Source organism: Chanodichthys erythropterus, chromosome 13, assembly GCF_024489055.1.
Source record: "Chanodichthys erythropterus isolate Z2021 chromosome 13, ASM2448905v1, whole genome shotgun sequence".
In the NCBI taxonomy this organism is placed as follows: Eukaryota; Metazoa; Chordata; class Actinopteri; order Cypriniformes; family Xenocyprididae; genus Chanodichthys; species Chanodichthys erythropterus.
The window spans coordinates 25,885,342-25,898,718 of NC_090233.1; the positions used below are offsets into that span (position 1 = coordinate 25,885,342).

Here is a 13,377-nt window from a genome sequence, read left to right on the forward strand (position 1 = left end):
TGGATGGATGAATGGATGATTGAGCGAGCGGATGGATGGATGGATGGATGGATGGATGGATGGATGGATGGATGGATGGATGGATGGATGGATGGATGAATGAATGGGCAGATGGATGGTTGGATGGATAGATGGGTGGGTGGATGAGTGGATGGATGATTGAAGAAGCAGATGGTAGATGTATGAATGAGCGGGTGATTGAATGGATTGGAAAATGAATGAGCAGATGGATGGATTGATTGAATGAATGAATGAGTGGATGGATGGATGGATGAATGAATGAATGAATGAATGAATGAATGAATGAGTGGATAGATGGATGGATGAGTAGATTGATGAATGGCTAGATGGATGGCAGGATGAAAGAGCAGACTGACAAATGGATGAAACGATGAATAAGAAGCTTCAAAGATCAAAGATTTTGCATGGAAAAGTAAAAAAGAAAATGCATGTTTGAGAGAAAAGAAAAGAAGAATGAGATGGCAGAAGAGATGGAGACCGCCGTGCTTGATTTAAATTGATTCCCTCCCTCCAATTTCAGCAGGATTTAGCCACTTCCTTTCTGGACTTCTTATTGAGAAGCAGTCAGTGGGGGTCTGAGGCTGAAATCAATGGGAAAAGAACAGTTTCTTTCTCTGTGCCTCACACACACAGTCACTCTTCCTGGCATCAGTTTGCTTTTGATTGAGAGAACGCTGCAGTAGAGCACAAGCTCATAACAAAAGTAAAAGACCTTTGTGTGTGTCATTGATTGGAGTATCGGTGTCTGCGCTGTGGTTTCAGCATATATGGACCGCACCGTCTGGTCTAGGGCTTGCAGACAGGTGTCCGGCTTTGGACAGTGAGAGAGTGAGACACACATTCTGGGCTGATGTCATAAAAATGATGATGAAGGTAGACGGGAACCTGCTTTGCTGTCCTTCTCAGATCCAGCATGAGTAGAGAGAGAGGATTTGAAAGGGTATTCAAATAAGTATAATGTAAAAGCCCCCCTCTGCATGCAGATGCTGAGCGCCTGCACAGTTCATTGATGCAACTCCCATTAAAAATGCCTCATACCCTCAATAAAAAAAGGACTTAACTGGCTCCAGCATCAGCTGCGAGCGCTCAGATCGGCCCGCCAGACAATCAATTTCCCCAGAGTGCATGGAGCTTAGCGAGCGAGAGAAAGAGAGAGAGAGGGGTGGGAGATAGGAAAGGTTGTTTTCATTATCACACCTCTTTCCCTGTCTGAGCAGAAAAAGAGCTTGAAAAAAACGAGAGAGAAAGCCGGGGCGAGTTGCAAAGTGGAGGTAGCGAGAGACCGAGAGAGAGTGAGCGAGCAACATGCTTTTTAAGAAGCCGTTGACCGCCTGCCCTTAAAAATATCGTATTAGATTAGCTTCAGTGAGGAGGCCTTTTGAGTTTTCCCCCTTCTAGCCAAGAAATGAAAAAGAAACGCCAGGCATTAGTTAAATTATAAATCACAGCCGCTCGCTTTCAGCATGCCTAAATTCTCAGAGTATGTGGCGGCACTCTCACGCGTCAGGGCTTGTCATTCCTAATTAAATCTCCCTATTTGGGTGACATTTGTAGCTGTCGTCCAGCCCCCCGCCAGTGTCTGTCTGCCAGTAGCTTAGATGGCGACATGAAAGTCTGAGCGGAGGGCAGATCTCCCTTCATCACTGAGCACCCTGGGGACTGGAGCACCGGGGCCGGACACATCACAGCCACTCCGACACTGACCTCTGCAATGCATTCTGGGTGATTTTCTGCCTTTCTTCCTTTCGTAGCTCCTTCTTTCACTCTTTCTTTCCTTTTGACTCTTTCACTTTCCTTTGTTTTCTTTCTTTCTTTTAAATTTTTTATTTTTGTTCTTAGTCTATCTTTCTTTTCTTCCTTTTTCTTTCTTTCTTTCTTTCTTTCTTTCTTTCTTTCTTTCTTTCTTTCTTTCTTTCTTTATTCCCTTTTTGCATTCTTTTTTCTCAATCTTTATTTTTCTTACTCTTCCCTTCACTCTTTCAGTCATGCACTTTTGTTTTTTCTTTCTTTCTTTCTTTCTTTCTTTCTTTCTTTCTTTCTTTCTTTCTTTCTTTCTTTCTTTCTTTCTTTCTTCTTTTCTTTCTTTCTTTCTTTCTGTTTTACTTTCTACTGTTTTTTACTTTCTTTTACTTTTACTCTTTCATTATTTTTCTTTTACTTTGTTTCTCATTCTTGTTTTTTCTTTCTTTTTCTTTCATTTTTTCTTAGTCTGTCTTTCTTTCCTCATTTCTTTCTCTTTTACTTTCTTTCTTTCTCTGTTTTACTTCTCTTTGTTTTTACACTTTCTTTTACTTTTACTTTATTTTTCTTTCAATATTTATCTTTTACTTTGTTTCTAATTCTTTGATTTTCTTTATTTTTCTCTCATTCTTTCTTTATTACTCTCTCTTTCCTTCTTTTACTCTTTTTCTTTCTTTCTATTTTGTTTACTTTATTTCTTTTTTCCTTTTGTTCCTTTCTTTTCTTTATTCCTTTTTTGCATTTTTTTCCTCAATCTTTATTTTTTCTCTCACTCTTCCCTTCACTCCCTGTTTTCTCTTTTACTCACTTTCTTTTGTCCACTCTTGTTTGCTTTATATACTTTACCATTTCATTGTTTTACCTGCTCATTTTCGCTCTTTTTGCTCACTGTTTTACTATTTTTTTTTTTTTTGCACTCTTTCTATCTCTTGCTGTTTCGCTCGTCTGTCCTTCCTTCCCTCTTCAGTTTAATTTTCTCCATAGTGTTATGGAGCTTATGGTACACATGATCCGTTACACACGCTCACCTGTGTAAGGTGTCTGTGAGTGATTCAGGTCCAATCACAACATTTTCTCCCTCTGCCCTGAGCCACAGCAGGCTTTGGCAGCCAATCAGATGCACATATGGCACTGTGACATCATTTGCAGGGTCACAACATCCAATCCGGTAGAGAGAGATTATCACCTCCGAAGGCCTGATGGGAAAGATTTGAACCATATGAGAAGCAGAAGACAGCATCATACTGACAAGACATCAGAATTGGATTGAGCCTTCAGTTCTCACATTAATGGCTAAGGGCTTTTGGAAGGGTCTTGAGATGTTGATCCCTGCCAGAATGTCTTTGTTTCAGCGGTGCAATGCTCCTCCAATCCAGCAGGGTTCAGTGTACACGAAACAAATCAGATTTATCACAAGGTTTAGCCAAAGCCACTGGAAGGCAAGCCTGCAACCTTTAGCCAAAAAAGCGTAACGGCTAAAGCTAACGCTCCCCCCGCCCCCCCCCCCCCAGTACGCAGGGGAGACCAGAGGCTGTTTTTTGAATGGAAGTCAATGGATGAGAGGCTTCACTATGCTGATTAAACAGCTTTTGTGGGGAAATAGCTAATCATTTAATTAATCGACAGCCTGTTTGCCAATCTTCAGAATGTTTTACACTAAACAATACTTTCGTTGGGAACTATATGTAGATTTTAGCTTTTTAAAAATTATTTTTTTTAAAAAGAAGTTAGCCGTTATGCTTTCTCCAATGGTAAGAGATACAGGCCCGTTACATACAATCTCTGGTTTAGCCTTAGTTTCAACTCTGCCCTTTTTCACCTTTTTATGTCTTAGTTAATTGACAGCTGCTCTCTGCCCTGCTGCCTCCATCATATTTTCTTTCAGACCTTCTGTCTGCAAGAATTTGTATTTATTCTGAGTGATCTTTTCCTCTGTTTCATGTTTATGAGGTGTGTTAAAGATTTATTTATTTCAGTTGGTGCCCTTTAGAGCTTATATTACCCATGATGCTCAATTAGCATTTATATTAACATCAATAACTGACTAGGCAGTGGCAATCAAAGGTTTTTTTAGTGCTGTTTGTATTCGATTCTGCAGTCTTCTTTGCCTCCCAGGGTTACGATTGGCTGATTGCCCTGCCAGCAACCTGCAGACACACCCAGAGGCTCATTTCCGGGCACTGCTGGGGACCTACCAGCCTTGCCACTCATTTGGTGCCCATCCTGGGGCTTTGGGTGCCATTGGCATAGAGGGCAGAGCAGGGTGGGGAAGGGGGCCTGGGATGCTAGCGGCTGTTGCCATGGATTTGGCAGACGTTAGCGAGATGCCCTTTAAGCTGGCGCGTGGGCCTCCCAGGTGTATGTACGGGTTGGAAGGAGGGAGGGAGGGCAGGAGATGAGGAGGAAGAGGTGGAGGGGGTCCAAGAATCCTAGAGCAGTTGAGGAAATGAGATCACACTCGGAGACTGACCTTCCGTTGGGGGCCAGGAGACAAGTTAGAAAATGCAGAACATGAGCACACACACATTAAGGCCATGTGTCCACCAAAGCGCTTTTCCCAAGGATAGCATATTTTTCCAATTGTCAAGCGTCTATTTCAGCGTGTCCCAAACTGGGTGCCGTCTGGTGAGAGCAGGGGTGCCGTGTTAAAACTCCTTCAAACATTTTTAAATTGCTAAAATGTATACACAGTTATGCATTTTGTATATTATGTACACTATCTGATGTCCCCAATGACAACATATAACACACAAATTTATAATAAAAATGCAAATTGTAAGAAAGGTTGGTCTAAATTTCGGCAGAGGTTGCGCATGATTTCATTCAGTGCTTCATTCCCAGTGTGTACACATAAAGTGTTTATGGTCAAATACACACCAAAATATTGTTACTATGGATGTCTTGCCTCATATTCACATAAACACATCAGTTATATCCTATAAGTAGTGCTGTCAACGTTAACACATGCGATTTGATTTTATCTGTTTAACCCGTTAAAAATATTTAACGCAGAATCAGTTTTTGTCATTCTTTGGCTAGTGTTACATTATATAATCACGCTGTTCTTCGTGCAAATGCTTTTAAACCATTCAAGCACGACAAGTTAAATGAGAACGCGCTGTCTGAATGTTTTGACAGACACACGATGCACAGAAAGACGCGCAGCAGTATGGTGCACACAGACAGCCCGCAAGAATCGCGTTCTCTTTTGTGCTTGAACGAATAACACGCAAAAGTATGCCAAAAAAGTCTAGTTTTGTCTAGTATCCTAATAAGAGCAGTTAAATAAGTATTATATGAACGCCAAATACGCGTCATGTGCAGCAGCGGTAGATCTTAAAGTGACAGCAGCCACTAATTCTGTCTTTTTGATGTTAATCAAAGAACAAGGGTAACAGAGAAAATTATTTACTGCTCTTGACTAAAGAACTTTTTGTAGCTTTGATAAGGATTATTATATATTTAATTTATAATTTATCTAGTGCAGACTGTTTGATAACTTTATTCAATTTCTGTATATTTCCTGCCACAGGTAGGCCTAAATATAAAATTTATTATGGGTTTATGTGAAGATTGTTTTAAGTTCACTTAAATTAAAAGTTGCCTAATAAATGTTAAAATATATAGCTGGAGATTAACTGTGAAATTATTAAATTAAAAACAAGCTATCAAAATTGTCCCAATATAAAAACACAAATACACTGAGTGAGCAAACATTTAGGCTAGGTGAGATGGTTGTAATGGTAATTGAGCAATATTTATAAATGAATAAAAGCCTTAATTAAAATGTCTTCAAAGTGATCTCTTCAGAAGAAAGTTCCAAGACTTTCAACGGATGGACAAAATGATAGTAGACCTATATACGGCTGTTCTTCCCTGCGGTACCGGAAATCGATAATTTTCAAGGTTTCGTATCAAAGTAGTATCATGACAACACTAGTGTGGGGTGCCACAAATGTTTGAAAATTTTTAAAGGGTGCCGTGACTGAAGAAATTTTGGGAAACACTGGTCTATTTCACGCTGATGCACTGTGTTTTTTACCCATTGCCAAGTGTTGAAGAATATTCAATTTTGGGTAAAAAGCAGCGCTCATCACTGTCACTTTTTACACAGCCATCCAATCACAGTAGAGGAGGAATACAACAACGACCAAACGCCACATTCTGCTTGTACAACGTCAACAGTTGACAACAAAAAATGGAAAATAATCCTTTAAAACAAGAGGCAGAGCAAATACTTTACATTGTATCGACATTTTTATATACAAACAGTACAGAAATAATCTATCTGTGAAATGAGATACTAGTAACACTTCTGCAGATATTCCGTATCAGAGCAAATGAATCGTCTCAACTAAAAAAAAAAAAGGTCTGCGCTGTTTAAGAGCTCTCAAGTACTCACAGCTAGGCATTTTCAGCAGAGCACCTTTCGTTTTCAGCTGGCTAAAAATGCTTTGGTGGACACGGCCTAAATGTATATCTTTCTGTTTCCCATATCGTATCTATCCATCTGACTGTCTGTCCGAACATCCATCCATCTATCCAGTATTTCTCTGTCTAATCTGTTTCTCTCTGTCTGTCAATCTATCTGTTTCTCTATCTTTTATAAATAGAGATGTTTCTCTATCTTGTCCATTTCTCGGTCTATCTGTCTGCCTATCTGTCCATCCATCTGTCTTGCTTGTTGAAAAGCAGCCAAGTAATGTGTTATGAAAGAGGAGATTAGTGAAGAAAGATGAACAGATCATATTCACATAGTTTGTGTGTGTGTGTGTGTGTGAGTGTGAGAGAGCGAGACAGACAGTACATGACGTGCTAAACTAACATTGTTGCTCCTTTGGGACCTTTAACATCAATTAGAATAGCCTGCCTGACACACTCGCTCTCCTCTGGGTAAAGAGTGTATGTGCACTAACAGTCTCTCTTGCAAATTAGTATCACAAGCATTAGTATGAAAGACTCGGTGTGCTTGATTGGGTTTCTTGTTTCCTGTCCTTACACGTCTCTGTGGTCTAATATTCTCAGACACATTGTCAAAAAGCAAACAAAGACGTGTTTAGATATAAATAAACAAGTGTTAGAGATGAAAATAGATCTTGTTTGTAGCGTGCCAATGAGATCCCGTTAGCGGTTTGGCCGTCTTGTGAAATTTTTACCAGCACGCTGATTTATAGCTTTTTGGTCAATGGCTTAATATGGTTTTACCAGCACTTGTGTGTGTGCATGGTGTTTAATATTCATTTTGAAGCAACGGAGACCTTGTTTCCTAAATGAGAGAGCAGAAGGGTTGAGACTTGCTCCAGGCTAGCTGCAGGCAGCCCTCTTTTTCTATTTACCTGCAGACTTGCACTGTGAGATATCCCTCGGCCTGTCAGGACGGACACACACACACACACACACATAATGTACACGCTTAGTTCTTTCTATCAGTTTCTTAGTATCTTTGAGATCTTGGTCATCTTTCTATCTCAATTGAATTCTCAGATTTGTCTCTACCACACATTGAGCATTTGTGCATGTATCTTAGAAAGTGTGCGTGTCTGTGTGTGTGAATGATTGTTTCTGAAAGTTTTCTTGATACGAATCTTGCAGAAAAGAGGTCATCTTATCAGAGACAAGCGAAATTGAACCCTTTTTTTTTCATTTCCTCGCTCACATTATGAGTTATCTCTTCATTATCTTTAACTCTATCAAGCAGCTTGTGATGTTCTCCAAGATTGCATTTGACAGAGGAGCGTTTGTTCCTGTCCTGCTCCTCAGTTCTTTCAGTTCTTTTTAATTGTCACCCAAAGAACATTTTTTCATACCGCACAATGTGAAAAGAAGGAATATTCTAGGTTAAATGAAAGTAAAACTCTATCAACAGTATCTGTGTACACCACTTGCTCCTTAGACTTCCATTGTAAGTGTAAGGTTTTTTTTATGAAATTAAGAACAAAATGTCAAAATTATTTTTTAAAATTATACCACAAAGGTAAGGCAATCAATAGAGCTTAAGACATATTATTACTTAAAAAACATTATTAATCCCCTTCAGCTGAATATTTTATGCAGCACTTGCTGTTACAATTCTCCTTTCGTTCTCATTCTCCCAGGAAGATCTTCAGATAGAGCAGTGACCTGTCCTCACTGTCAACTTTGTGACCCCAGCAATTCTAACGCACATGTGGGATTTATTCAAGTCAGACGAGTCTGATGTATAAAAGTGAAATGGGCCGCTTCATGTTTTGTTTTTTCGTGGGTGGCTGTCGGTAGACCTCAGCCTAGAGAAACGCCTACAAAACAGCATTTGAAGAGACTGAGAGGAGTGGGGTGTGTTGTGTGTTGGCGGGTAGGATAAGAACCAAGGACATGAGAGAGAGAGAAGGGAGGAGGACTATGAGATAAAAAGAACTTCATAAGATCTTCGATATACAAGGAATTTGTCTTGAGGCAGGTGTCGACACAAAAAAAAGTTAAAATATGAAGACAAAACATGTTAACACAAATACCAGCAAAACAAATGTACTCAAGAAATAGTCTATCAGTAATTACTTTTTTTCAGTGACCTTGGTTTCAAAGTATTTTTTCCTTTCTTTTTCCTCAAAGACATTTTAATCTGAATGATTCACAATATTAAAACATTTCATTTAAAGCAAAAAAGTATTTGAGAATCAGAAATATTTGCAGGACAAATTAATGGCACTGAATGACGAAATTAACTATTCATTCCATGATGCACTGCAAATGACTATTGAATCTGAAATTATATAAAATACCAAAATCAACTATTTGTTATAAGTCATTTCTAATAAAATCCCATATTTAAAGTTTATAGCAAAACGTTCAAACATATGCAAATACATTAAAGGGTTAGTTCACCCAAAAATGTAAATTCTGTCATTAATTACTCTCCCTCGTGTTGTTTCATGTCGAACCACACATAGGCAGCAACGACATTGCACATTGTGAGGTCCAGAAAGATAGTAAAAACATGGCTAAACAGTGGTTCAACGTTGTCATACATAGTGAACTGAGTGCCTGCACTGAGTTCACTACGTCAACTATGTATGACAACGGTTCAAATTGTTGAATTCATTATTTTTGTTTAGTTTTTGCACACAAAAAGTATTCTCGTCGCTTCATAACATTAATGTTGAACCACTGTAGTCATGTTGCCTATTTTAACAATGTTTTTATTACCTTTCTGGACCTCACAATGTGCAATGTCGTTGCTGCCTATGTGTGGTTCGACATGAAACAACATGAGGGAGAGTAATTAATGACAGAAATTACATTTTTGGGTGAACTAACCCTTTAATGTATTTGCATATGTTTGAACGTTTTGATATAAACTTTAAATATGGGATTTTATTAATGTCGTTGCTGCATATGTGTGGTTCAGATACCCTCAGATTTCACCAAAAATATCTTATTGTGTGTTCCGAAAATGAACGAAGGTCTTACGGGTGTGGAACGACATGAGGATGAGTAATTAATGACAGAAACTTCATTTTTGGGTGAACTAACCCTTTAACTGTTGACATTATAAGGCACTGACTTATGTAATTGGCAATGCTTTATGGGAATTATATTGATGCAATTCTAGTTTGCATGGCAAATACAACTTCTCTAATTGTTTTTGTGGAAGATTCTTTGTTGGAATTCTGTAGATATGAAGATTTCTTTTTGATCTCTTAATGATCCCATGGGAAGTTGCATCCAATAAATTAGGCCCTATATGTTGTGAGTTCATATTGTGAGTGTATTTTGCAATGAGATAATTATAAACAAAGTATAAACACTTCTTTCGAAAATTGTTTGAATTGTAATTTCTTTGGTTTTGACAAACACTAGAACAAAACAAAAGTGCAGTATGAGCTTTTCCGTTGCAGTTTGCTCTGATCTTCTGTTTGTCTTTGTTTTCATTCGCCAGCGAGCCGTGTGGCATGAAGTGTGAGAGAAAACAAAGTCGCCCAGTTCTCGTCCCACAATGCCCCTGACATGTCTGCTGACGGTTAGCATTCCACACAGGCACGGAGAGGACAGCGCTCGCTGCCTGCTGTCTCCGTTGTTGTGGATGATGAAGAGGGGCTCTCTGAGGCGTTAGGAGGAGAGCGAGTGGATGGGGTCTGTGGGGTTCTCCTCTGGGAGAGGAACGGTTGTTATCTTCCCCTCATTGCTACAAGCTTAGAGAATTTTTTATTCATCTTTCTTTATAATCTCTCGTACCTTGTGCTCTACGTTTCGGTATGGAGGGCAGAGAAAAGCTGTTCTGTGCTGAATAACAAAAACAGCTGCACAAAAAGCCCAAATGTAGCACAAAACCCACAAAGGATAAAAAAAAGGTCCATATTTAGATATTGCATAAATATAGTTTTAAGTACTAAAAACTTACTTCCTGTAATATCCTAAAATATTGTCAATATTTTAATATTACAATACTTTATATTATATTATATTATATTATATTAATTATATTATATTATATTTATTATATTATATTATATTATATTATATTATATTATATTATATTATATTATATTATATTATATTATATTATATTATATTATATTATATTATATTATATTATATTATATTATATTATATTAATGTGGACAGGCCTTGTACTAGTAGGAAGAGAAATCTGTGTTGTCTGTTTTCCCACGCTGTGTGTGTGATCTGGAGTGTGTGTACAGGCAGCCTGGTCCTGCTGGCCCGATGCAGGCAGAAAGCAGACAAATGCAAAGTGACACTTGTGTGTGTAGAATGGTATTTGTAGTGACGCTTTGACCGCAGATAATAAAGTGTTCGCCCTGAGGTGATTCCAGTCGGCAAGCACCCCAATGAAACTCGCTTACTCAAAGAGAGAGAGGGAGATGGAGAGATAGATGAGAGTGCAGGAGCAGAGGAGAGGAAGGACTATCAGAAAGGAAGGCAGAGTGTGAGTACATAGCGGTGAGTGAGTAAAGAGATTTCCAGACATTTAAAATGACATGGATTGTGTGTGTGTGTGTGTGTGTGTGTGTGTGTGTGTGTGTGAGCTCGAAACCAAACAGAGAGAGCATCTCCAATGTGTGCCGTTTCATTGAATTAAAATGTTGGAATTGGCTTTTAAATGGTGTCACGCTGAAGAGTAATGCAAATTAAAACTTCACGCGCCGTCTTCGGGTGGATATTGCCTAAAATGTTATTTCCTCTGAGAAGGTCTCAAGTATCATGCGTATTATTATTCATGTGCATTTTAATTTGACTCGGAGCCCCTGCGCTTATTAGCTCTGAGATTCACCTTTGATTGGGTATACTTGCTTGTATCTATGGGGAATTAGCTAAGTAACCCGAATATGTTTTGCCAGTTCACCCTGAGCGGAGCAGGAAATGAATCAATTAAAATCGGAGCCAAGTGTGTCCTTAAGTAAATATTAGATTATTTTTTTGGGACAGCTTTTCCATTTTAACCGACCAAGTCTGCTCAACACTGGCTTTTCTTGTTTTTAATTGTCTATATCCCTAATGTCAATGAATTACATTTTCTTCATAGTTTTAGTATTTATATTTATAGTAAAATAATATCTCTCTTTTAGTTCATAACAGACATCCAGAAATGTCATTAGGTGTATTAGTTTTACCTCTTTATCATTTCTCCTTGCATGGAGGGCAACTTAAAGGGATAGTTCACCCAAAAATGATCACCCTTATCACCCTATTTAACCTAATTTACTCACCCTCAAGCCATCCTAGGTGTATATGACTTTCTTCTTTCAGCTGAACACAAACTGAGTTAAAATTATTAAATTTTAACTATTAAAAAAAAAGCTCTTCCCAGCTTTGTAATGGGATTGAATGGCGCCCAAGTTTTTGAAGCTCCAAAAAGTGCATCTATCATCACAAAAGTAATCCATACAGGCTTAATAAAGGCCTTCTGAAGTGAGTTTTTGTAAGAAAAATATCCATATTTTTCTATCCATATTTTCTATCCATATTATATAAACCCTGGCTTCAGGCAACAGCCGTACATGAGTCTAGTTCCGGCGGAAGAGTGACCTCTGATCCGACGTATCAGGTCAGAGGTCACTCGGGCACCATTTAATCCCATTACAAAGCTGAGAAGAGCCAGGATATTTTTAAATATAACTCTGACTGTGTTTGGCTGAAAGAAAAAAGTCATATACACCTTGGATTGCTTAAGAGTGAGTGAATCATGGGATAATTTTTGGGTGAACTATGGGTGAACTATATATTTTAGTGACAGCACAAACCCATAAGATTTGCTTGCATATCACATCATTTGCTTGCATCATCTCACTTATTACCCATAATTCTGTAAGTATTGCCCAAATTTCTGTGCATCCCAACTTTGCATTGTTTGTTTTTCCCACTTACTTGTGCGATCCGTTTAGCAATTAGTGTGAATCATTAGCATACCTATTTTTATCAGTGTATGCAAATTCAGATGTCTCTCTCTCTGTAGGACTCTTGGTCTGGACAGACAGGTTCACAGTCCTGCTCTATTATTGTCATTAGCGTGTGTGTTTGAGAGGGGCAGAGATCTGAACCCGAGCCTGCGGTGCAGGAGGTCTGGGGGAGGACAGCCGTGTTCTTTCAGCTCTCCACTCAATTAGAGCCAGAGAGGCACACAGAGGCATGCTGGGTTAATTGTAGAGCTTCAAACAGCTGCCACATTCAGGGTTCCATTGTGCCGGCAACGGTTGTTACGGCGACTGGGGGCCTGGGTTAGTAATCGCTGAGTAATCAGTGTGAGAGAAGAGCAGATGACACGTCCATTAACAACAGGCAGGTATTGTTTAGAATACAACGACACCAGAAGCCCCTCATGCTCAGCTCGATCTCTCTCACTGTCCCACTTTTTATGAAACCTTTTTGTTGAGAGGGTGACAGAGAGGGACCTGCTTATGTTATGGAGTGCATGCAGGAGTTGTATTTTGACTGTTTTGTGTATGTTTAACCTGGGCAAAACTGAATCCCAGTGTGCATATTATCCATCCTACATACTGTAGTATGAAATATTCGGATTACTACTGTACATTCCAAGACATTGAAAATCCATAGGATTTACTATTACACATCCGCACGTTTTTTTACTGTAATATTGCCCACAATCCTTTGTCTGTTACACAAGAGGTTTAGTTTGCGAACGTTCACTGGCTAAATTCATGAAGTTTCAGTCACATTAGTGAATCTGTGAAATTTTGAGGGGAAATTAGGTCCAATGCCAATAGTGTAGCATGAGATGCACCAATATTTAAATCTTGGCTGATAAACCGATAAATATTTTCTTGTTATGGCTGATTCCCACTAAATGTCTGATATTAAAATTCAATACTATTTTTGTCTGAATTAATTAAAAATAAAAACTTTTTAAATGCTATAAGTGAATTTGTAAGTAATTTTTGAAAAAATTAGTACATGAAATAGTATGAAATAATAAATATTTCAAATTATTTTCTCAAGATCTTATAATACTGTTTTAGAGATATAGCCTCAGATACTCAGAGATTGTTTAGTCTGTATACTCTAGTGTATACTGTCCTTAAACCAGTGTAGGACATATTTTCACACTTTCAATTTTGTGATTTATTTTAAATCCCAATGAGAGACCAAGGCACCTACAGTGGA

General features: G+C 38.5%; 1 protein-coding gene across 6 annotated transcripts in view; it reads left to right on the forward strand.

The window, feature by feature from the left end:
- fam222aa (family with sequence similarity 222 member Aa) overlaps positions 1-13,377 on the forward strand; it is a 67,864-nt gene that overhangs the window by 42,696 nt on the left and 11,791 nt on the right. The window contains exon 2 of one of the 6 annotated variants that reach the window (XM_067405523.1): positions 9,677-9,901. The exons of 4 other annotated variants lie outside the window; for them this stretch is intronic. The gene's annotated coding sequence lies outside the window, so the exon portion shown is untranslated. Of the gene's footprint in view, positions 1-9,676; positions 9,902-10,311; positions 10,699-13,377 lie in introns of those variants that run through there. One more of the 6 variants, XM_067405525.1, reaches the window with a different exon arrangement.